This window comes from Bombina bombina, chromosome 6 (genome assembly GCF_027579735.1).
Source record: "Bombina bombina isolate aBomBom1 chromosome 6, aBomBom1.pri, whole genome shotgun sequence".
Taxonomy (NCBI): Eukaryota; Metazoa; Chordata; class Amphibia; order Anura; family Bombinatoridae; genus Bombina; species Bombina bombina.
Genome location: NC_069504.1, coordinates 1041345877 through 1041371741, shown reverse-complemented (window position 1 = coordinate 1041371741; position 25865 = coordinate 1041345877). Strand labels below are relative to the sequence as shown.

Genomic DNA, 25865 nt, shown 5'->3' with positions numbered 1-25865 from the left:
CAATAAAACTCTCTGTCAACTTTGTAGGTCACCCATCTCATGAGAGTGATATAGTATGGAAAGAAGGACCATAATAGGGATTCTAAGTATAGACTTATTTTGATTTAGCCTAACTTTCACTCTTTGGGGTAACTAATATATATATAATTGCCACATTGTCACTTAAATAGACATTAAAAAAAATACTAAGGGTCAATCCTCTAGAAATCTTTATCTAATGGTTTTCAACAGAAAATCACCATTAAATTGTATGGGGATGTTTATAGATAAATCATTGGATACGTTTTTCTAGCCCTCTAGAAATATTGACCTAGATTTGGAGTTTGGCGTTAGCCGTGAAAACCAGCGTTAGAGGCTCCTAACGCTGATTTTAGGCTACCTCCGGTATTTGGAGTCACTCAAAATAGGGTCTAACGCTCACTTTTCAGCCGCGACTTTTCCATACCGCAGATCCCCTTACGTAAATTGCGTATCCTATCTTTTCAATGGGATTTTTCTAACTCCGGTATTTAGAGTCGTGTCTGAAGTGAGCGTTAGACATCTAACGACAAAACTCCAGCCGCAGGAAAAAAGTCAGTAGTTAAGAGCTTTCTGGGCTAACGCCGGTTTATAAAGCACTTAACTACTGTACTCTAAAGTACACTAACACCCATAAACTACCTATGTACCCCTAAACCGAGGTCCCCCCACATCGCCGACACTCGATTACATTTTTTAACCCCTAATCTGCCAACCGCCACCTACGTTATACTTATGTACCCCTAATCTGCTGCCCCTAACACCGCCGACCCCTATATTATATTTATTAACCCCTAACCTGCCCCCCACAACGTCGCAGCCAGCTACCTACAATAATTAACCCCTAATCTGCCGACCGCAAAGCGCCGCCACCTACGTTATACTTATATACCCCTAATCTGCTGCCCCTAACACCGCCGACCCCTATATTATATTTATTAACCCCTAATCTGCCCCCCTCAACGTCGCCTCCACCTGCCTACACTTATTAACCCCTAATCTGCCGAGCGGACCGCACCGCTATTATTATAAAGTTATTAACCCCTAATCTGCCTCACTAACCCTATAATAAATAGTATTAACCCCTAATCTGCCCTCCCTAACATCGCCGACACCTAACTTCAAACATTAACCCCTAATCTGCCGACTGGAGCTCACCGCTATTCTAATAAATGTATTAACCCCTAAAGCTAAGTCTAACCCTAACACTAACACCCCCCTAACTTAAATATAATTTAAATCTAACGAAATAAATTAACTCTTATTAAATAAATTATTCCTATTTAAAGCTAAATACTTACCTGTAAAATAAATCCTAATATAGCTACAATATAAATTATAATTATATTATAGCTATTTTAGGATTAATATTTATTTTACAGGTAACTTTGTATTTATTTTAACCAGGTACAATAGCTATTAAATAGTTAAGAACTATTTAATAGCTAAAATAGTTAAAATAATTACAAAATTACCTGTAAAATAAATCCTAACCTAAGTTACAATTAAACCTAACACTACACTATCAATAAATTAATTAAATAAACTACCTACAATTACCTACAATTAACCTAACACTACACTATCAATAAATTAATTAAATACAATTCCTACAAATAAATACAATTAAATAAACTAACTAAAGTACAAAAAATAAAAAAGAACTAAGTTACAAAAAATAAAAAAATATTTACAAACATAAGAAAAATATTACAACAATTTTAAACTAATTACTCCTACTCTAAGCCCCCTAATAAAATAACAAAGCCCCCCAAAATAAAAAAAATGCCCTACCCTATTCTAAATTACTAAAGTTCAAAGCTCTTTTACCTTACCAGCCCTGAACAGGGCCCTTTGCGGGGCATGCCCCAAGAAGTTCAGCTCTTTTGCCTGTAAAAAAACACATACAATACCCAAGCCCCCCAACATTACAACCCACCACCCACATACCCCTAATCTAACCAAAACCCCCCTTAAATAAACCTAACACTAAGCCCCTGAAGATCTTCCTACCTTGTCTTCACCTCACCGGGTTCACCGATATGTCCAGAAGAGCTCCTCCGATGTCCTGATCCAAGCCCAAGCGGGGGGCTGAAGAGGTCCATGATCTGGCTGAAGTCTTCATCCAAGCGGGGCAGAAGAGGTCTTCCATCCGATTGAAGTCTTCATCCAAGCGGGATCTTCTATGGTCATCCATCCGGAGCGGAGCGGCAGGATCCTGAAGACCTCCGACGCGGAACATCCATCCTGGCCGACGACTGAACGACGAATGACGGTTCCTTTAAATGACGTCATCCAAGATGGCGTCCATCGAATTCCGATTGGCTGATAGGATTCTATCAGCCAATCGGAATTAAGGTAGGAATATTCTGATTGGCTGATGGAGTCAGCCAATCAGAATCAAGTTCAATCCGATTGGCTGATCCGATCAGCCAATCAGATTGAGCTCGCATTCTATTGGCTGATCGGAACAGCCAATAGAATGCGAGCTCAATCTGATTGGCTGATTGGATCAGCCAATCGGATTGAACTTGATTCTGATTGGCTGATTCCATCAGCCAATCAGAATATTCCTACCTTAATTCCGATTGGCTGATAGAATCCTATCAGCCAATCGGAATTCGAGGGACGCCATCTTGGATGACGTCATTTAAAGGAACCGTCATTCGTTGTTCAGTCGTCGGCCAGGATGGATGTTCCGCGTCGGAGGTCTTCAGGATCCTGCCGCTCCGCTCCGGATGGATGACCATAGAAGATCCCGCTTGGATGAAGACTTCAATCGGATGGAAGACCTCTTCTGCCCCGCTTGGATGAAGACTTCAGCCGGATCATGGACCTCTTCAGCCCCCCGCTTGGGCTTGGATCAGGACATCGGAGGAGCTCTTCTGGACAGATCGGTGAACCCGGTGAGGTGAAGACAAGGTAGGAAGACCTTCAGGGGCTTAGTGTTAGGTTTATTTAAGGGGGGTTTGGGTTAGATTAGGGGTATGTGGGTGGTGGGTTGTAATGTTGGGGGGCTTGGGTATTGTTTGTTTTTTTTTACAGGCAAAAGAGCTGAACTTCTTGGGGCATGCCCCACAAAGGGCCCTGTTCAGGGCTGGTAAGGTAAAAGAGCTTTGAACTTTAGTAATTTAGAATAGGGTAGGGCATTTTTTTATTTTGGGGGGCTTTGTTATTTTATTAGGGGGCTTAGAGTAGGTGTAATTAGTTTAAAATTGTTGTAATATTTTTCTTATGTTTGTAAATATTTTTTTATTTTTTGTAACTTAGTTCTTTTTTATTTTTTGTACTTTAGCAAGTTTATTTAATTGTATTTATTTGTAGGAATTGTATTTAATTAATTTATTGATAGTGTAGTGTTAGGTTAATTGTAGATAATTGTAGGTAGTTTATTTAATTAATTTATTGATAGTGTAGTGTTAGGTTTAATTGTAACTTAGGTTAGGATTTATTTTACAGGTAATTTTGTAATTATTTTAACTATTTTAGCTATTAAATAGTTCTTAACTATTTAATAGCTATTGTACCTGGTTAAAATAAATACAAAGTTACCTGTAAAATAAATATTAATCCTAAAATAGCTATAATATAATTATAATTTATATTGTAGCTATATTAGGATTTATTTTACAGGTAAGTATTTAGCTTTAAATAGGAATAATTTATTTAATAAGAGTTAATTAATTTCGTTAGATTTAAATTATATTTAAGTTAGGGGGGTGTTAGTGTTAGGGTTAGACTTAGCTTTAGGGGTTAATACATTTATTAGAATAGCGGTGAGCTCCAGTCGGCAGATTAGGGGTTAAGGTCTGAAGTTAGGTGTCGGCGATGTTAGGGAGGGCAGATTAGGGGTTAATACTATTTATTATAGGGTTAGTGAGGCGGATTAGGGGTTAATAACTTTATAATAATAGCGGTGCGGTCCGGATGGCATATTACGGGTTAATAAGTATAGGCAGGTGGAGGCGACGTTGTGGGGGGCAGATTAGGGGTTAATAAATATAATATAGGGGTCGGCGATGTTAGGGCAGCAGATTAGGGGTACATAGGGATAATGTAAGTAGCGGTGGTTTACGGAGCGGCAGATTAGGGGTTAATAATAATATGCAGGGGTCAGCGATAGCGGGGGCGGCAGATTAGGGGTTAATAAGTGTAAAGTTAGGGGTGTTTAGACTCGGGGTACATGTTAGAGTGTTAGGTGCAGACGTAGGAAGTGTTTCCGCATAGCAAACAATGGGGCTGCGTTAGGAGCTGAACGCGGCTTTTTTGCAGGTGTTAGGTTTTTTTTCAGCTCAAACAGCTCCATTGTTTCCTATGGGGGAATCGTGCACGAGCACGTTTTTGAGGCTGGCCGCTTGCGTAAGCAACTCTGGTATCGAGAGTTGAAGCTGCGTTAAATATGCTCTACGCTCCTTTTTTGGAGCCTAACGTAGCCTTTATGTGGACTCTCAATACCAGAGTTATTTTTATGGTGCGGCCAGAAAAAAGCCGGCGTTAGCTACGCGGGTCGTTACCGACAAAACTCCAAATCTAGGCCTTAGTTTTGTAAGAAAAAGTTTACATTTTAACCCGATCATGAAACTGGAAGTATATGATTTGTGTATTACTTGTCTGTGAGATAGAAACTCACTGGCTGATAAGGAAAACCTTTACAGTTCCACTGGTAGATAGTCTCACACCCAGGCTAGGTAACTGCCTAACGCCTAGATTTAGAGTTCTGCGGTAGCCGTCAAAAGCAGAGTTAAGGGGTCCTAACGCTGCTTTTGGCCGCCCGCTGGTATTTAGAGTCGTGTAGGTAAGGGTCTAACGCTCACTTTCAAGCCATGACTTTTCCATACCGCAGATCCCCTTACGCCAATTGCGTATCCTATCTTTTCAATGGGATCTTCCTAACGCCGGTATTTAGAGTCTTGGCTGAAGTGAGCAGTAGACCCTCTACCGACAAGACTCCAGCCGCAGAAAAAAGTCAGTAGTTAAGAGCTTTCTGGGCTAACGCCGGTTTATAAAGCTCTTAACTACTGTGCTCTAAAATACACTAACACCCATAAACTACCTATGTACCCCTAAACTGAGGTCCCCCCACATCGCCGACACTATAATAAATATTTTTAACCCCTAATCTGCCGACCGCACACCGCCGCCGCCTACATTATCCCTATGAACCCCTAATCTGCTGCCCCTAACATCGCCGACACCTACATAATATTTATTAACCCCTAATCTGCCCCCCCCCAACATCGCCGCTACCTACCTACACTTATTAACCCCTAATCTGCCGACCGGACCTCTCCGCTACTCTAATAAATGTATTAACCCCTAAACCGTCGCTCTCCTGCCTCGCAAACCCTATAATAAATAGTATTAACCCCTCATCTGCCAACCGGACTTCGCCGCTACTATAATAAATGTATTAACCCCTAAAGCTAAGTCTAACCCTAACGCCCCCCTAAATTAAATATAATTTTAATCTAACGAAATAAATTAAATCTTATTAACTAAAGTATTCCTATTTAAAGCTAAATACTTATCTGTAAAATAAACCCTAATATAGCTACAATATAACGAATAATTATATTGTAGCTATTTTAGGATTTATATTTATTTTACAGGCAACTTTGTATTTATTTTAACTAGGTACAATAGCTATTAAATAGTTATTAACTATTTAATAGCTACCTAGTTAAAATAATTACAAAATTACCTGTAAAATAAATCCTAACCTAAATTACAATTAAACCTAACACTACACTAGCAATAAATTAATTAAATAAATTACCTACAATTACATACAATTAAATAAACTAAACTAAATTACAAAAAAAACAAACACTAAATTACAAAAAATAAAAAAAGATTACAAGAATTTTAAGCTAATTACACCTACTCTAAGCCCCCTAATAAAATAGCAAAGCCCCCCAAAATAAAAAAAATTCCCTACCCTAATCTAAATTAAAAAAGTTAACAGCTCTATTACCAGCCCTTAAAAGGGCTTTTTGCGGGGCATGCCCCAAAGTAATCGGCTCTTTTGCCTGTAAAAAAACCCACAATACCACCCCCCAACATTAAAACCCACCACCCACATACCCCTACTCTAACCTTAAATAAACCTAACACTACCCCCCTGAAGATCTCCCTACCTTGAGTCGTGTTCACCCAGCCGGGCACCGATGGACCAAAAGAGGACATCCGGAGTGGCAGAAGTCTTCATCCTATCCGGGCAGAAGAGGACATCCGGACCGGCAGACATCTTCCTCCAAACGGCATCTTCTATCTTCATCCATCCGGAGCGGAGCCATCTTCTTCCAGGCGACGCGGATCCATCCTTCTTCCTTTAAATGACGTCATCCAAGATGGCGTCCCTCGAATTCCGATTGGCTGATAGGATTCTATCAGCCAATTGGAATTAAGGTAGGAAAAATCTGATTGGCTGATTGAATCAGCCAATCAGATTCAAGTTCAATCGGATTGGCTGATCCAATCAGATTGAGCTCGCATTCTATTGGCTGATCGGAACAGCCAATAGAATGCGAGCTCAATCTGGTTGGCTGATTGGATCAGCCAATCCGATTGAACTTGCATGCACGTGTATGTATTCCCCCATAGTGTTTTGTGCAACTTTTTTGTTTCAGAAAACAGTTAACCACAGCTCTGAGATCTTGGTAAGGATTGAAACGTAAAGGGCAATTGCGCTAGCACAATCACGATTTTGCTCAACTCTTAATATCAGCGCAATGAAAATGGCTTGCAAAAACACGATTGTGCTAGTGCAAAACTTTTTGCGCCTCACTTGTAATCTAGCCCAAAGTGTATAGATGGCCACAACCATTATTTAGCACAATTTGTCCTATTACCGTGTATAGATATTTGGAAAAATTATACAGTACAGAGTGTTTTTTTTCAGTGCTCACTATAAGTGTATAGGAACCCATCACCATTATACAGGGCAGCATACTGTATATGTTATTAGTGTAAAGGTACTCTGCAATAATTATACAGTGCAGTATGTTTATTAATGTATAGATGCCTTGCATTATCATATAGTGTATCTATCTATTTATCTATCTATCTAGCTATACCTTTGAGCCCTTTAAAATCCAGCACTTTGTCATTTACCATATCATGTTAAAACACTGTTAACAACACTTTTTATTTAATATATATATACACACACAAATATATATATATATATATATATATATATATATATATATATATGCAATCATGCAATCAGCCAATAGGATTGAAGTTCAATCCTATTGGCTTATCTAATCAGCCAATAGGATTGAGCTCGCATTCTATTGGCTGATTGGAACAGCAAATAGAATGCCAGCTCAATCCTATTGGCTGATTGCATCAGCCAATAGGATTTTTTCTACCTTAATTCCGATTGGCTGATAGAATTCTATCAGCCAATCAGAATCGAAGGGACACCATCTTGGATGACGTCACTTAAAGTGATATTCATTCAGCAAGAAGACGTCGTTAGAAGACGATGCTCCGCGTCGGATGTCTTGAAGATGGACCCGCTCCGCGCCGGAAGGATGGAGATAGAAGATGCCGTCTGGATGAAGACTTCTGCCCGTCTGGAGGACCACTTCTGCCCGTCTGGAGAACCACTTCTGCCGGCTTCGTTGAGGACATCTTGCCGCTTGGATGAAGACTTCTCCCGGTAAGTGAATCTTTATGGGGTCAGTGTTAGGTTTTTTTAAGGGTGTATTGGGTGGGTTTATTTTTTAGGTTAGGGCTTTGGGCCTGCAAAATAGCTAACTGCCCTTTTAAGGGCAATGCCCATCTAAATGCCCTTTTCAGGGCAATGGGGAGATTAGGTTTATAATTAATTAAATTAACTAAATTAAATACAATTACCTAAATTAAATTAAATTGGCTAAAGTTAAAAAAAAAAAAACACTAAGTTACAGAAAATAATAAACAAATTACAGATATTTAAACTAATTACACCTAATCTAATAGCCCTATCAAAATAAAAAAAGCCCCCCCAAAATAAAAAAAAACCCTGGCCTAAACTAAACTACCAATAGCCCTTAAAGGGCCTTTTGCGGGGCATTGCCCCAAAGTAATCAGCTCTTTTACCTGAAAAATAAATACAAACAACACCTCCAACAGTAAAATCCACCACCCACACAACCAACCCCCCAAATAAAATACTATCTAAAAAACCTAAGCTCCCCATTGCCCTTAAAAGGGCATTTGGATGGGCATTAGGGATGGGCAATCCCTAATCTAAAAAATAAAACCCACCCAATACACCCTTAAAAAAAACCTAACACTAACCCCCTGAAGATCGACTTACAGTTCTGAAGACCCGACATCCATCCTCAAGGAAGCGGCAGAAGTCTTCATCCAACCTGACCGAAGTTTTCAACGAAGCCGGGAGAAGTCTTCATCCAAGCCGGGCGAAGTGGTCCTCCAGACGGGCAGAAGTCTTCATCCAGACGGCATCTTCTATCTTCATCCATCCGACGCAGAGCGGGTCCTTCTTCTAGACATTCGACGCGGAACATCCTCTACAAACAACGGCTTCTTACTGAATGACGGTTCCTTTAAGTGACGTCATCCAAGATGGCACCATTATTTAGCACAATTTGTCCTATTACCGTGTATAGATATTTGGAAAAATTATACAGTACAGAGTGTTCTTTTTCAGTGCTCACTATAAGTGTATAGGAACCCATCACCATTATACAGGGCAGCATACTGTATATGTTATTAGTGTAAAGGTACTCTGCAATAATTATACAGTGCAGTATGTTTATTAATGTATAGATGCCTTGCATTATCATATAGTGTATCTATCTATTTATCTATCTATCTAGCTATACTTTTGAGCCCTTTAAAATCCAGCACTTTGTCATTTACCATATCATGTTAAAACACTGTTAACAACACTTTTTATTTAATATATATATACACACACAAATATATATATATATATATATATATATATATATGCAATCATGCAATCAGCCAATAGGATTGAAGTTCAATCCTATTGGCTTATCTAATCAGCCAATAGGATTGAGCTCGCATTCTATTGGCTGATTGGAACAGCAAATAGAATGCCAGCTCAATCCTATTGGCTGATTGCATCAGCCAATAGGATTTTTTCTACCTTAATTCCGATTGGCTGATAGAATTCTATCAGCCAATCAGAATCGAAGGGACACCATCTTGGATGACGTCACTTAAAGTGATATTCATTCAGCAAGAAGACGTCGTTAGAAGACGATGCTCCGCGTCGGATGTCTTGAAGATGGACCCGCTCCGCGCCGGAAGGATGGAGATAGAAGATGCCGTCTGGATGAAGACTTCTGCCCGTCTGGAGGACCACTTCTGCCCGTCTGGAGAACCACTTCTGCCGGCTTCGTTGAGGACATCTTGCCGCTTGGATGAAGACTTCTCCCGGTAAGTGAATCTTTATGGGGTCAGTGTTAGGTTTTTTTAAGGGTGTATTGGGTGGGTTTATTTTTTAGGTTAGGGCTTTGGGCCTGCAAAATAGCTAACTGCCCTTTTAAGGGCAATGCCCATCTAAATGCCCTTTTCAGGGCAATGGGGAGATTAGGTTTATAATTAATTAAATTAACTAAATTAAATACAATTACCTAAATTAAATTAAATTAGCTAAAGTTAAAAAAAAAAAACACTAAGTTACAGAAAATAATAAACAAATTACAGATATTTAAACTAATTACACCTAATCTAATAGCCCTATCAAAATAAAAAAAGCCCCCCCAAAATAAAAAAAAACCCTGGCCTAAACTAAACTACCAATAGCCCTTAAAGGGCCTTTTGCGGGGCATTGCCCCAAAGTAATCAGCTCTTTTACCTGAAAAATAAATACAAACAACACCTCCAACAGTAAAATCCACCACCCACACAACCAACCCCCCAAATAAAATACTATCTAAAAAACCTAAGCTCCCCATTGCCCTTAAAAGGGCATTTGGATGGGCATTAGGGATGGGCAATCCCTAATCTAAAAAATAAAACCCACCCAATACACCCTTAAAAAAACCTAACACTAACCCCCTGAAGATCGACTTACAGTTCTGAAGACCCGACATCCATCCTCAAGGAAGCGGCAGAAGTCTTCATCCAACCGGACCGAAGTCTTCAACGAAGCCAGGAGAAGTCTTCATCCAAGCCGGGCGAAGTGGTCCTCCAGACGGGCAGAAGTCTTCATCCAGACGGCATCTTCTATCTTCATCCATCCGACGCAGAGCGGGTCCTTCTTCTAGACATTCGACGCGGAACATCCTCTACAAACAACGGCTTCTTACTGAATGACGGTTCCTTTAAGTGACGTCATCCAAGATGGCGTCCCTTAGATTCCGATTGGCTGATATAATTCTATCAGCCAATCGGAATTAAGGTAGAAAAAGTCTGAATGGCTGATGCAATCAGCCAATAGGATTGAACTTCAATCATATTGGCTGATCCAATCAGCCAATAGGATTGAGCTTGCATTCTATTGGCTGATTGGAACAGCCAATAGAATGCCAGCTAAATCCTATTGGCTGATTGCATCAGCCAATAGGATTTTTTCTACCCTAATTCCGATTGGCTGATAGAATTCAGCCAATCGGAATCTAAGGGACGCCATCTAGGATGACGTCACTTATAGGAACCGTCATTCAGTAAGAAGCCATCGTTTGAAGAGGATGCTCCGCATCGGATGTATGAAGATAGAAAATGCCGTCAGGATTAAGACTTCTGCCCATCTGGAGGACCACTTCGCCCGGCTTGGATGAAGACTTCTCCCGGCTTCGTTGAGGACTTCGGCCCGGTTGGATGAAGACTTCTGCCGCTTCCTTGAGGATGGATGTCGGGTCTTCAGAACTGTAAGTTGATCTTCAGGGGGTTAGTGTTAGGTTTTTCTAAGGGTGTATTGGGTGGGTTTTATTTTTTAGATTAGGGTTTGGGCAGCAAAAGAGCTAACTGCCCTTTTAAGGGCAATGCCCATCCAAATGCACTTTTCAGGGCAATGGGTAACTTAGGTTTTTTTAGATAGTATTTTATTTGGGGGGTTGGTTGTGTGGGTGGTGGGTTTTACTCTTGGGGGGGTTGTTTGTATTTTTTTCCAGGTAGAAGAGCTGATTTCTTTGGGGCAATGCCCCGCAAAAGGCCCTTTTAAGGGCTATTGATAGTTTAGTTTAGGCTTTTTTTATTTTGATAGGTCTATTAGATTAGGTGTAATTAGTTTAAATATCTGTAATTTGTTTTTTATTTTCTGTAATTTAGTGTTTTTTTTGTTTTGTACTTTAGCTAATTTAATTTATTTAATTGTTGTTAATTTAGTTAATTTATTTAATTGTAGTGTAGTGTTAGGTGTTATTGTAACTTAGGTTAGGTTTTATTTTACAGGTAAGTTTGTATTTATTTTAGCTAGGTAGTTAGTAAATAGTTAATAACTATTTAGTAACTATTCTACCTAGTTAAAATAAAAACAAACTTGCCTGTAAAATAAAAATAAACCCTAAGCTAGCTAAAATGTAACTATTAGTTATATTGTAGCTATCTTAGGGTTTATTTTACAGGTAAGTATTTAGTTTTAAATAGGAATAATTTAGGTAATGATAGTAATTTTATTTAGATTTATTTAAATTATATTTAAGTTAGGGGGTGTTAGGGTTAGGGTTAGACTTAGGTTTAGGGGTTAATAAATTTAGTTATAGTGGCTGCAACGTTGGGGGCGGCTGATTAGGAGTTAATAAATGTAATGTAGGTGGCGGCGGTGTAGTGGGTGGCAGATTAGGGGTTTATACCATAATGTAGGTGGCGGTGGGGTCCGGGGGCGGCGGTTTAGGGGTAAAACAGTATAGTATAGTGGAGGTGTTTAGTGACAGTATACCAATAAAGCTGGGAAAAAGCCGAAGAGCAGCGAGATCAATGACTGTTAGTTAACAACAGTCCGCTGCTCATCGCCCCGTACTTGGTGTGCGGCTTTTTGACTGCTTTTTTGGTAACTTTGGAGAGCGTATTCAGGTCCGCGGCAGCGATGTTAGGCGATCTTAGGCGAGCGTATTGGTACCGTCGAATGCAAGTAAGTTGACGGCTTGATAAATAGGCCCCCATATGTGTATGTGTCTATCTCTTTTAAATTGTCCCTGTTAAGCTAATCTTCAGTGCACATATCATTAACACACAGCCACATAAATTGGTATTACTTTTGAGGTGAGCTTGTCTTTTTTTAAAGAACCCCGATATAAAAAATGTAAATATGCATATCAAGGGCATCTGATTTGTATTAGGACTTCCTAGCAATTACCAGCTGCATAATAATAATAAAATCATCAGAAATGTACCTACATAAAACCAGCTTGTATTATAGAGGACTAACTCTAGAAAAAAAAAAAATACATGGTGCAATTTAATTTAATACTTAAAGGGACATGAAACCCAAATTTTTTCTTTCGTGATTTAGAAAGAGCATGTCATTTTTATTTTTTTATTTTTTTTTATTTAAATTTTTATTTAGTATAACAATATATATAAAACATGTTGCATATATTCAATAGATTTCTGTACATCAAGACAAAAAAAAAACAATACAGAAAGGCAGAAGGAAACAGCAAAAAAAAGTATACTAGCATCAATTACATACCAACTCCTCATATGCACAATACTTTAGCCCTCTTATAAGATCCATTTGGACAAAACCAACAAACAACAAACAAAAAACAAACAAACAAACAAACAAAACAAAACAAAACAGAAAAAAAAATAATATATATAATATTATAAATATTATAAGACCTTCTCTAATTCCGCACGTGTCCCTCTCTCCAACTAAACCGGGCACTAGACCTAGTTTAGCTTAATGTTTATAATTTGTTCTATTCGCTGTGTAAAATCATTGCCCTGAGAGCAAACAAAAAGCTTCCAGATATTACAGAACCTTTCCCCTGAATTCCCTCCTATTTTAACATCATAAGCCGCTTTAATTACTGCATCTAATAGTAATTTCCTTACTTCCGTTATTGACGGAACTTTATCTATAATCCAGTATCTAAAAATAAGTGTTCTAGCAATTGTTAATGCTACCACCAGAAAATTAATATCTCTATCCCATGAAGAGTGGGATCTAAAAAAAAAAATAGATTCCTTAGGCCTAGATTTAGAGTTTGGCGGTAGCCGTGAAAACCAGCGTTAGAGGCTCCTAACGCTGGTTTTAGGCTACCGCCGGTATTTGGAGTCAGTCAGGAAAGGGTCTAACGCTCACTTTTCAGCCGCGACTTTTCCATACCGCAGATCCCCTTACGTCAATTGTGTATCCTATCTTTTCAATGGGATCTTTCTAACTCCGGTATTTAGAGTCGTGGCTGAAGTGAGCGTTAGAATTCTAACGACAAAACTCCAGCCGCAGAAAAAAGTCAGTAGTTAAGAGCTTTCTGGGCTAACGCCGGTTCATAAAGCTCTTAACTACTGTGCTCTAAAGTACACTAACACCCATAAACTACCTATGTACCCCTAAACCGAGGCCCCCCCACATCGCCGACACTCGATTAAATTTTTTTAACCCCTAATCTGCCGACCGCCACCTACGTTATCCTTATGTACCCCTAATCTGCTGCCCCTAACACCGCCGACCCCTATATTATATTTATTAACCCCTAATCTGCCCCCCACAACGTCGCCGCCAGCTACCTACACTTATTAACCCCTAATCTGCCGTCCGCATGCCGCCGCCAGCTACATTATAGCTATGTACCCCTAATCTGCTGCCCCTAACACCGCCGACCCCTATATTATATTTATTAACCCCTAACCTGCCCCCCTCAACGTCGCCTCCACCTGCCTACACTTATTAACCCCTAATCTGCCGAGCGGATCTCACCGCTACTATAATAAAGTTATTAACCCCTAATCCGCCTCACTCCCGCCTCAATAACCCTATAATAAATAGTATTAACCCCTAATCTGCCCTCCCTAACATCGCCGACACCTAACTTCAAGTATTAACCCCTAATCTGCCGATCGGAGCTCACTGCTACTCTAATAAATTTTTTAACCCCTAAAGCTAATTTTAACCCTAACCCTAACACCCCCCTAAGTTAAATATAATTTTATTCTAACGAAATAAATTAACTCTTATTAAATAAATTATTGCTATTTAAAGCTAAATACTTACCTGTAAAATAAACCCTAATATAGCTACAACATAAATTATAATTACATTATAGCTATTTTAGGATTAATATTTATTTTACAGGCAACTTTGTATTTATTTTAACCAGGTACAATAGCTATTAAATAGTTAAGAACTATTTAATAGCTAAAATAGTTAAAATAATTACAAAATTACCTGTAAAATAAATCCTAACCTAAGTTACAATTAAACCTAACACTAAACTATCAATAAATTAATTAAACTACCTACAATTATCTACAATTAAACCTAACACTACACTATCAATAAATTAATTAAATACATTACCTACAATTATCTACAATTAAACCTAACACTACACTATCAATAAATTATTTAAATAAAATATCTACAAATAACTACAATGAAATAAACTAACTAAAGTACAAAAAATAAAAAAGAACTAAGTTACAAAAAATAAAAAAATATTTTCAAACATTAGAAAAATATTACAACAATTTGAAACTAATTACACCTACTCTAAGCCCCCTAATAAAATAACAAAGCCCCCCAAAATAAAAAATGCCCTACCCTATTCTAAATTAAAAAAGTTCAAAGCTCTTTTACCTTACCAGCCCTGAACAGGGCCCTTTGCGGGGCATGCCCCAAGAAATTCAGCTCTTTTGCCTGTAAAAAAAACACATACAATACCCCCCCCCCAAACATTACAACCCACCACCCACATACCCCTAATCTAACCCAACCCCCCCTTAAATAAACCTAACACTAAGCCCCTGAAGATCTTCCTACCTTATCTTCACCCTGCCAGGTTCACCGATCCGTCCTCGGAAGTCTTGATCCAAGCCTCGGAAGTGTTGATCCAAGCCCAAGCGGGGGGCTGAAGAGTGACGTCCATCCTCGGGCTGAAGTCTGGATCCAAGCGGCGACTGAAGAAATCCATCCTCGGGCTGAAGTCGGAAGTCCATCATCTGGATGAAGTCTTCTATCAAGCCGCATCTTCAATCTTCTTTCTTCTGGAGCAGAGCGGAACCATCTTCTTCCAAGCCGACGCGGAACATCCTCTTCAACCGACGACTAGACGACAAATGATGGTTCCTTTAAATGACGTCATCCAAGATGGCGTCCCTTGAATTCCGATTGGCTGATAGGATTCTATCAGCCAATCAGGATTAAGGTAGGAATATTCTGATTGGCTGATGGAATCAGCCAATCAGAATCAAGTTCAATCCGAATGGCTGATCCAATCAGCCAATCAGATTGAGCTCGCATTCTATTGGCTGATCGGAACAGCCAATAGATTGAAGATGCGGCTTGATAGAAGACTTCATCCCAATGATGGACTTCCGACTTCAGCCCGAGGATGGATTTCTTCAGTCGCCGCTTGGATCCAGACTTCAGCCCGAGGATGGACGTCACTCTTCAGCCCCCCGCTTGGGCTTGGATCAACACTTCTGAGGCTTGAATCAAGACTTCCTAGGACGGATCGGTGAACCTGGCAGGGTGAAGATAAGGTAGGAAGATCTTCAGGGGCTTAGTGTTAGGTTTATTTAAGGGGGGGTTGGGTTAGATTAGGGGTATGTGGGTGGTGGGTTGTAATGTTGGGGGGGGTATTGTATGGGGTTTTTTTACAGGCAAAAGAGCTGAATTTCTTGGGGCATGCCCCGCAAAGGGCCCTGTTCAGGGCTGGTAAGGTAAAAGAGCTTTGAACTTTTTTAATTTAGAATAGGGTAGGGCATTTTTTATTTTGGGGGGCTTTGTTATTTTATTAGGGGGCTTAGAGTAGGTGTAATTAGTTTAAAATGGTTGTAATATTTTTCTAATGTTTGTAAATATTTTTTTATTTTTTGTAACTTAGTTCTTTTTTATTTTTTGTACTTTAGTTAATTTATTTCATTGTATTTATTTGTAGATATTGTATTTAAATAATTTATTGATAGTGTAGTGTTAGGTTTAATTGTAGGTAATTGTTGGTATTTTATTTAATTAATTCATTGATAGTGTAGTGTTAGGTTTAATTGTAACTTAGGTTAGGATTTATTTTACAGGTAATTTTGTAATTATTTTAACTATTTTAGCTATTAAATAGTTCTTAACTATTTAATAGCTATTGTACCTGGTTAAAATAAATACAAAGTTACCTGTAAAATAAATATAAATCCTAAAATAGCTATAATATAATTATAATTTATATTGTAGCTATATTAGGATTTATTTTACAGTTAAGTATTTAGCTTTAAATAGGAATAATTTATTTAATAAGAGTTAATTTATTTCGTTAGATTTAAATTATATTTAACTTAGGGGGGTGTTAGTGTTAGGGTTAGACTTAGCTTTAGGGGTTAATACATTTATTAGAATAGCGGTGAGCTCCAGTCGGCAGATTAGGGGTTAATGTTTGAAGTTAGGTGTCGGCGATGTTAGGGAGGGCAGATTAGGGGTTAATACTATTTATTATAGGGTTATTGAGGCGGGAGTGAGGCGGATTAGGGGTTAATAACTTTATTATAATAGCGGTGCGGTCCGGTCGGCAGATTAGGGGTTAATAAGTGTAGGCAGGTGGAGGCGACGTTGTGGGGGGCAGATTAGGGGTTAATAATTATAATATAGGGGTCGGCGGTGTTAGGGGCAGCAGATTAGGGGTACATAGGGATAATGTAAGTAGCGGCGGTTTACGGAGCGGCAGATTAGGGGTTAAAAAAAATATGCAGGGGTCAGCGATAGCGGGGGCAGCAGATTAGGGGTTAATAAGTGTAAGGTTAGGGGTGTTTAGACTCGGGGTACATGTTAGAGTGTTAGGTGCAGACGTAGGAAGTGTTTCCCCATAGGAAACAATGGGGCTGCGTTAGGAGCTGAACGCAGCTTTTTTGCAGTTGTTAGGTTTTTTTTCAGCTCAAACAGCCCCATTGTTTTCTATGGGGGAATCGTGCACGAGCACGTTTTTGAAGCTTGCCGCGTCCGTAAGCAACTCTGGTATCGAGAGTTGAAGTTGCGTTAAATATGCTATACGCTCCTTTTTTGGAGCCTAACGCAGCCATTCTGTGAACTCTCAATACCAGCGGTATTTAAAAGGTGCGGCCAGAAAAAAGCCAGCGTTAGCTACGCGGGTCGTTACCGACAAAACTCTAAATCTAACCGTTAGTTAAGTAGATTTTCCTTTTAAGTATAGTAAAGAAAAAAAATTCTAGTTTCTTCCAGAATTGATTTAATTTCGGGCAGTTCCATATCAAATGAATTAGATCTGGATCGACCAAGTGACATTTAGAACAGCAATTAAGCGCATTTTTATTCCAATTTGCCACTCTACGTGGAATAAAATAATCCCTATGTAGTAGTCTGAATTGAATTTCTCTATGATAAGATGAAGGGAGTAGCTTTTGGGTGGTAATTAAGCTTTTCAATAGTATTTTTTCCAGATTGGAAGAATCAACCGCTGCTGTCCAATAAGATACCAGTTCTGTTAATGCTGAGTTTTCATCTAAGGACAGCAGTAGTTTATATATAAAAGATAACAGACCTTTTCTAACTTTAGCAACATCAATTAAAGGATGACTTTTCCATAGTTGAGGAGCTATCTTGGTCAGTTTGAGGATATAACCTTTAACTTGTAGAAAATAAAACATATGTTTCTTTTGTACTTCTTGTAATTTTTCTTGGAACCTATCGAATGTACACACTTTATTTGTGGTGTAGTTATAAAAGTCATTCACTACTAATGGTCCCTCAGGTGACCATTTCTTAAAGATATCAGATTTACCTAGGGGGGAATGAGGATTGCCGCTTATCGGCATCCATTTTGAGATATTTTGGCTCACACCAATGCTGGCAGACAGATTTCTCCATACTTTTATTACATCCCTATACAAAGGGTGTGACAGAAAGCTCTTGCCTAGCTCTCTATTTGTGGCACAGAGTACATAATTTAAAGATAGCGGCAGACAAGCTTGATTTTCTATGGACCCTTCGGAGTATAAGAAATACCTTGTTAGCCAATCAAGAGGGAAGCGTAGAATTGCCGCCTGGTTGTAGCGCTCAAAATTAGGAAGCGCCAGGCCCCCTTTATTATAGGGCTGATATAATTTAGTTAGTTTCAACCTTGGTTTTCTCCCACTCCATAAGAACAGCCTTAAAGGGACAGTCAACCCAAAAATTAATGTAACTTATTTAGATTAGTTAAATTACTATCTTTACAGTAAACTGTAGCCAAGGTTTCATCTAAATAAACTTTTGCAGAAAATAAACTTACTAGATCTCATCTGGCAGTTTGGAAATGGCCGCCTGACCCCTCCTTCTCTGACGTCTCCCTAAAGCTTGCACTAGTACAGGATCCTTCTCTAGTCTCGTCCCTGCGCGCTCCTGCAATTTCAGCTCTCTAGCAGCTGTTCATACCCGGCACTCACTGCCTCTCATCCATGCTGTGCGTTACAGAGAATGAGAGGCAGTGAGTGCCGTAGTAGTTCACATCTGTAGTCCTTCAGATTGACTGAACTTGTCAGTATAACCCACTTCTAAGTAATATATTCAGACTCTTATTTTAAATACATTTTTTACAGGCTCATATTTTTATTTTGCCTTTATAATTCACTTTCTGGTCCTACAGCTGGTCAACTGAACTAATGGCCCTATCCTGTTAAATCATAGATGTATATAAAATCCCATACACACAGCACTCCAGACATTAGGTCTGCTTCGCGGGATATTGATTCCCTGCTGGTGAGAAGATTGATGTGGGATAAGCGAGTTTCAAGGTTTACGTGGCAGTCTGGCTGGAGTGAGATGTACCGGCTTACTGATTCCCCCGCTAGTCTGATGGCACCGTTTAAACTTCCCTCACATACCAGGCCCCGCCCGACACTGCTCATAGACACTTGGATTAGCCTGGGTATGTGTGTCCGTATAACGCTGCAGGTCTTTCCCTACGGTCTTCAGGGGGCTGGGAGGGGGAATCTTCTTGCTGCCTTTTCTCACCCTACCAATTGTTCACCGCCGCTTTGACAGAGGCAGCAGGAGGAGGAAGAGGCTTATTTACATTCACACACTCCGCTCCTCTTGGCAGCAAGGAGATCTGAATGTGAATGTAAATAAGCCTCTTCCTCCTGCTGCCTCTGTCAAAGCGGCGGTGAACAATTGGTAGGGTGAGAAAAGGCAGCAAGAAGATTCCCCCTCCCCGCCCCCTGAAGACCGTAGGGAAAGACCTGCAGCGTTATACGGACACACATACCCAGGCTAATCCAAGTGTCTATGAGCAGTGTCGGGCGGGGCCTGGTATGTGAGGGAAGTTTAAACGGTGCCATCAGACTAGCGGGGGAATCAGTAAGCCGGTACATCTCACTCCAGCCAGACTGCCACGTAAACCTTGAAACTCGCTTATCCCACATCAATCTTCTCACCAGCAGGGAATCAATATCCCGCGAAGCAGACCTAATGTCTGGAGTGCTGTGTGTATGGGATTTTATATACATCTATGATTTAACAGGATAGGGCCATTAGTTCAGTTGACCAGCTGTAGGACCAGAAAGTGAATTATAAAGGCAAAATAAAAATATGAGCCTGTAAAAATTTTATTTAAAATAAGAGTCTGAATATATTACTTAGAAGTGGGTTATACTGACAAGTTCAGTCAATCTGAAGGACTACAGATGTGAACTACTACGGCACTCACTGCCTCTCATTCTCTGTAACGCACAGCATGGATGAGAGGCAGTGAGTGCCGGGTATGAACAGCTGCTAGAGAGCTGAAATTGCAGGAGCACGCAGGGACGAGACTAGAGAAGGATCCTGTACTAGTGCAAGCTTTAGGGAGACGTCAGAGAAGGAGGGGTCAGGCGGCCATTTCCAAACTGCCAGATGAGATCTAGTAAGTTTATTTTCTGCAAAAGTTTATTTAGATGAAACCTTGGCTACAGTTTACTGTAAAGATAGTAATTTTACTAATCTAAATAAGTTACATTAATTTTTGGGTTGACTGTCCCTTTAATGATTGGTTAAAACGATTTAAATAATTTCTATCTATCAAAAAAGGAAGCATCCTTAACGTGTATAGAATCTTAGGAATAATAAACATCTTAAAAAGGGAAATTTTTCCCGACAGCGATACCGGAAGTGATGCCCACGATTTTAATTTATTTCTGCTGTCCCCTAGTATTGTACCAAAATTGTTTTTATACCAGTCTGTTGTATTAGCTGAAATTTTTAAGTCCAGATATTCCATAGTTTTAGTTTCTATAAATTGAAAAGTTTGTAGTTCCCCAGGGTTCTCTTTAAGCCACAGAATTTTTGATTTTGAGAAGTTTGTTCTGTAGCCCGAAACCTCACCATACTGTTCAAGCAACCCCATAATCGCGCTGATTTGTCTTTTTGGTTCGGCAACAAATAACAAGAGGTCGTCAGCAAACAAGGCGGTTTTAAGTTTTGATTTCTGATTTGTATTAGGACTTCCTAGCAATTACCAGCTGCATAATAATAATAAAATCATCAGAAATGTACCTACATAAAACCAGCTTGTATTATAGAGGACTAACTCTAGAAAAAAAAAATACATGGTGCAATTTAATTTAATACTTAAAGGGACATGAAACCCAAATTTTTTCTTTCGTGATTTAGAAAGAGCATGTCATTTTAAACAACTTTCTAATTTACTTCTATTATCTAATTTGCTTCATTCTCTTGATATCACTTGCTGAAAAGCATATCTAGATATGCTCAGTAGCTGCTGATTGGTTGCTGCACATAGAGGCCTTGTGTGATTGGCTCACACATGTGCATTGCTATTTCTTCAACAAAAGATATCTAAAGAATTGAGCAAATTAGATAATAGAAGTAAATTGGAAAGTTGTTTAAAATGACATGCCCTATCTGAATCATGAAAGTTTAATTTTGACTAGACTGCCCCTTTAAACAGTGAAATTATCAAAAGGGGCCAGGGTTTTTTAAAAGTCCAGAGTCAGCAACCAATGGTTAAGGTAGCAATTATCAAAAAACCTCAAGAAAAAAAAAAGCAAAAAGATCTCATTGTGGTATTGTATCACAACATTTTACTGTAGTATTTCATCTGTACATACATTTTACTGTAGTATTTCATCTGTACATACATGTTACTGTAGTATTTCATCTGTACATACATTTTACTGTAGTATTTCATCTGTACATACATGTTACTGTAGTATTTCATCTGTACATACATGTTACTGTAGTATTTCATCTGTACATACATTTTAAGGCATCATTTGTCAGTTTGCCATAAATTAGTATAGAAAGCTCATCCAAGAAAATGCATTAAGGGGACAGAGGTGAGATCTTGAGATGTAAGTCTGGTAATGACAGATACCTAACTTGTAATTAGAACCCTGAACCATAGCAAACCTTGTGGGAACATTATCCCTTGTTTACAATCATTAAAGGGATCTCAGGGAAACTCAAAAAAATATATATTTTGTGATTCAGACAGAGCATACGATTTTTTAAAAAAAAGTTTCCAATTTGCTTGTATTATCAAATTTCCTTTGTACCTAGGATATTCTATGATGAAGAGATACCTAGGTAGGCATCTGGAGCACTACATGGCAGGAAATAGTGCTCCCAATCTAGTGCTCTTGCAAATGGATAACATTCTTGCAAAACTGCTGCCATATAGTGCTCCAGAAAGCACTAAACTTACGTCCCAGCTTTCAACAAAAGATACCAAGAGAACAAAGAAAATTGATAATAGAAGTAAATTAGAAAGTTGTTTAAATTTGTTTGCTCTCTCTGAATCATGAAAGAAACATTTTGGGCTTATTATCCCTCTAAATTCAATCTGTTTTGTTCTAAATATCACAAGAGTACGCTACACTATCGGCTAGATTACGAGTTTTTCGTTTTGAGCTGTGCGGTGCTAACGAGCAGTTTTGTCTCACTGCTCACTTACCTGCAGCGCTGGTATTACGAGTTTCTACAAACCCGGCGTTAAAAGGCAAGAAGTGAACGTAGAGCAAAATTGAGCTCCTTACCGCACTCCAATACCAGCGCTGCTTAAGTCAGTGGTGAGCTGATCGTACGTGCTCGTGCACAATTTCCCCATGGGAATCAACGGGGAGAGCTGGCTGAGAAAAAGTCTAACACCTGCAAAAAAGCAGCGTAAAACTCCTTAACGCAGCCCCATTGATTCCTATGGGGAAACACATTTTATGTTTACACCTAACACCCTAACATGAGCCCCAAGTCTAAACACCCCTAATCTTACACTTATTAACCCCTAATCTGCCGCCCCCAACATCGCCGACACCTGCATTATATTTTTTAACCCCTAATCTGCCGCTCCGGACACCGCCGCCACCTACATTATAGTTATGAACCCCTAATCTGCTGCCCCCAACATCGCCGACACCTACATTATATTTATTAACCCCTAATCTGCCGCCCCCAATGTCATTGCAACTTACCTACACTTATTAACCCCTAATCTGCTTAAGTCTAACCCTAACACCCCCTAACTTAAATATAATTTAAATAAATCTAAATAAAAAGTTCTATAACCAACTAAATTATTCCTATTTAAAACTAAATACTTACCTATTAAATAAACCCTAAGCTAGCTACAATATAACTAATAGTTACATTGTAGCTAGCTAAGGGTTTATTTTTTATTTTACAGGCAAGTTTGTATTTATTTTAACTAGGTAAAATAGTTATTAAATATTTATTAACTATTTAATAACTACCTAGCTAAAATAAATACAAAAGTACCTGTAAAATAAAACCTAACCTAAGTTACAATAACACCTAACACTACACTATAATTAATTAAATTAACTAAATGAAATACAAATACCTAAATTAAATTAAATTAGCTAAAGTACAAAAAAAACAAACACTAAATTACAGAAAATAATAAACAAATTACAGATATTTAAACTAATTACACCTAATCCAATAGCCCTATCAAAATAAAAAAAGCCCCCCCAAAATAAAAAAAACCCTGGCCTAAACTAAACTACCAATAGCCCTTAAAAGGGCTTTTTGCGGGGCATTGCCCCAAAGTAATCAGCTCTTTTACCTGAAAAATAAATACAAACAACCCCTCCAACAGTAAAATCCATCACCCACACAACCAAACCCCAAATAAAATACTATCTAAAAAACCTAAGCTCCCTATTGCCCTGAAAAGGGCATTTGGATGGGCATTGCCCTTAAAAGGGCAGTTAGCTCTTTTGCGGACCAAACCCTAATCTAACAAATAAAACCCACCCAATACACCCTTAGAAAAACCTAACACTAACCCCCTGAAGATCAACTTACAGTTCTGAAGACCCGACATCCATCCTCAAGGAAGCGGCAGAAGTCTTCATCCAACCGGGCCGAAGTCTTCAACGAAGCCGGGAGAAGTCTTCATCCAAGCCGGGCGAAGTGGTCCTCCAGACGGGCAGAAGTCTTCATCCAGACGGCATCTTCTATCTTCATCCATCCGACGTGGAGCGGGTCCATCTTCAAGACATCCGACACGGAACATCCTCTTCAAACGACGGCTTCTTACTGAATGACGGTTCCTTTAAGTGAAGTCATCCAAGATGGCGTCCCTTAGATTCCGATTGGCTGATATAATTCTATCAGCCAATCGGAATTAAGGTAGAAAAAGTCCTAATGGCTGATGCAATCAGCCAATAGGATTGAACTTCAATCCTATTGGCTGATCCAATCAGCCAATAGGATTGAGCTTGCATTCTATTGGCTGATTGGAACAGCCAATAGAATGCCAGCTCAATCCTATTGGCTGATTGCATCAGCCAATAGGATTTTTTCTACCTTAATTCTGATTGGCTGATAGAATTCTATCAGCCAATCGGAATCTAAGGGACGCCATCTTGGATGACGTCACTTACAGGAACCGTCATTCAGTAAGAAGCCATCGTTTGAAGAGGATGCTCAGCATCGGATGTCTTGAAGATGGAGCCTCTCCGCGTCGGATGGATGAAGATAGAAGATGCCGTCTGAATGAAGACTTCTGCCCATCTGGAGGACCACTTCGCCCGGCTTGGATGAAGACTTCTCCCGGCTTCATTGAGGACTTCAGCCCGGTTGGATGAAGACTTCTGCCGCTTCCTTGAGGATGGATGTCGGGTCTTCAGAACTGTAAGTTGATCTTCAGGGGGTTAGTGTTAGGTTTTTCTAAGGGTGTATTGGGTGGGTTTTATTTTTTAGATTAGGGTTTGGGCCGCAAAAGAGCTAACTGCCCTTTTAAGGGCAATGCCCATCCAAATGCACTTTTCAGGGCAATGGGGAGCTTAGGTTTTTTTAGATAGTATTTTATTTGGGGGGTTGGTTGTGTGGGTTGTGGGTTTTACTGTTTGTATTTTTTTTTTACAGGTAAAAGAGCTGATAACTTTGTGGCAATTACCCGCAAAAGGCCCATTTAAGGGCTATTGGTAGTTTAGTTTAGGCTAGGGTTTTTTTTTTATTTTGGGGGGCTTTTTCATTTGATAGGGCTATTAGATTAGGTGTAATTAGTTTAAATATCTGAAATTTCTTTATTATTTTCTGTAATTTAGTGTTTTTTTTTTTTACTTTAGCTAATTTAATTTAATTTATTTAATTGTATTTAATTTATGTAATTTATTTAATTGTAGTGTAGTGTTAGGTGCTATTGTAACTTAGGTTAGGTTTTATTTTACAGGTACTTTTGTATTTATTTTAACTAGGTAATTATTAAATAGTTAATAACTATTTACTAACTAATCTACCTAGTTAAAATAAATACAAAGTTGCCTGTAAAATAAAAATAAACCATAAGCTAGCTACAATGTAACTATTAGTTATATTGTAGCTAGCTTAGGGTTTATTTTATAGGTAAGTATTTAGTTTTAAATAGGAATAATTTAGTTAATTATAGTAATTTTTATTTAGATTTATTTAAATTATATTTAAGTTAGGGGGTGTTAGGGTTAGGGTTAGACTTAGTGGCGGTTAGGTTAGACTTAGTGGCGGCGACGTTGGGGGCGGCAGATTAGGGGTTAATAAATGTAGGTAGGTGGCGGCGATGTTAGGGACGGCAGATTAGGGGTTAATAATATTTAACTAATGTTTGCGAGGCGGGAGTGCAGCGGTTTAGTGGTTAATATGTTTATTATAGTTGCGGCGATGTCCGGAGCGGCAGATTATTGGTTAAAAAATGTATTATAGTGTTTGCGATGCGGGAGGGCCTCGGTTTAGGGGTTAATAGGTAGTTTATGGGTGTTAGTGTACTTTTTAGCACTTTAGTTATGAGTTTTATGTTACGGCGTTGTACCATAAAACTCTTAACTACTGACTTTTAAATGTGTTAGGACTCTTGACAGAGTAGGGTGTACCGCTCACTTTTTGGCCTCCCAGGACAGACTCGTAATACCGGCGCTATGGAAGTCCCATTGAAAATAGACTTTACGAAGTTTACGTAAGTCAGTTTGCGGTAAGGCCAAAAAAGTGTGCGGTGACCCTAAACCTTCAAGACTCGTAATACCAGCGGGCGTAAAAAAGCAGCGTTAGGACCTCTTAACGCTGCTTTTTTACCCTAACACACAACTCGTAATCTAGCCGTATGTTTGGGTGATTCTCTGCTCTTTGTTATATGGATCCTGGTTTGAATTTATGTAACATAAAGCATCACTCAGATATATTATTTGACAGTGCATCTATGGTCTCCTATAATGGAATAATTGGAATGTGTAGAGAAAATGATGATGTGGTATAGCAAAGTGTTAAAGTTATTCCT

General features: G+C 39.0%; 1 protein-coding gene across 1 annotated transcript in view; it reads left to right on the top strand.

Annotated features, from left to right (window-relative positions):
* Positions 1 to 25865, top strand: part of LOC128664108 (potassium voltage-gated channel subfamily KQT member 1-like) — a 327070-nt gene that overhangs the window by 157287 nt on the left and 143918 nt on the right. The window lies entirely within an intron of this gene.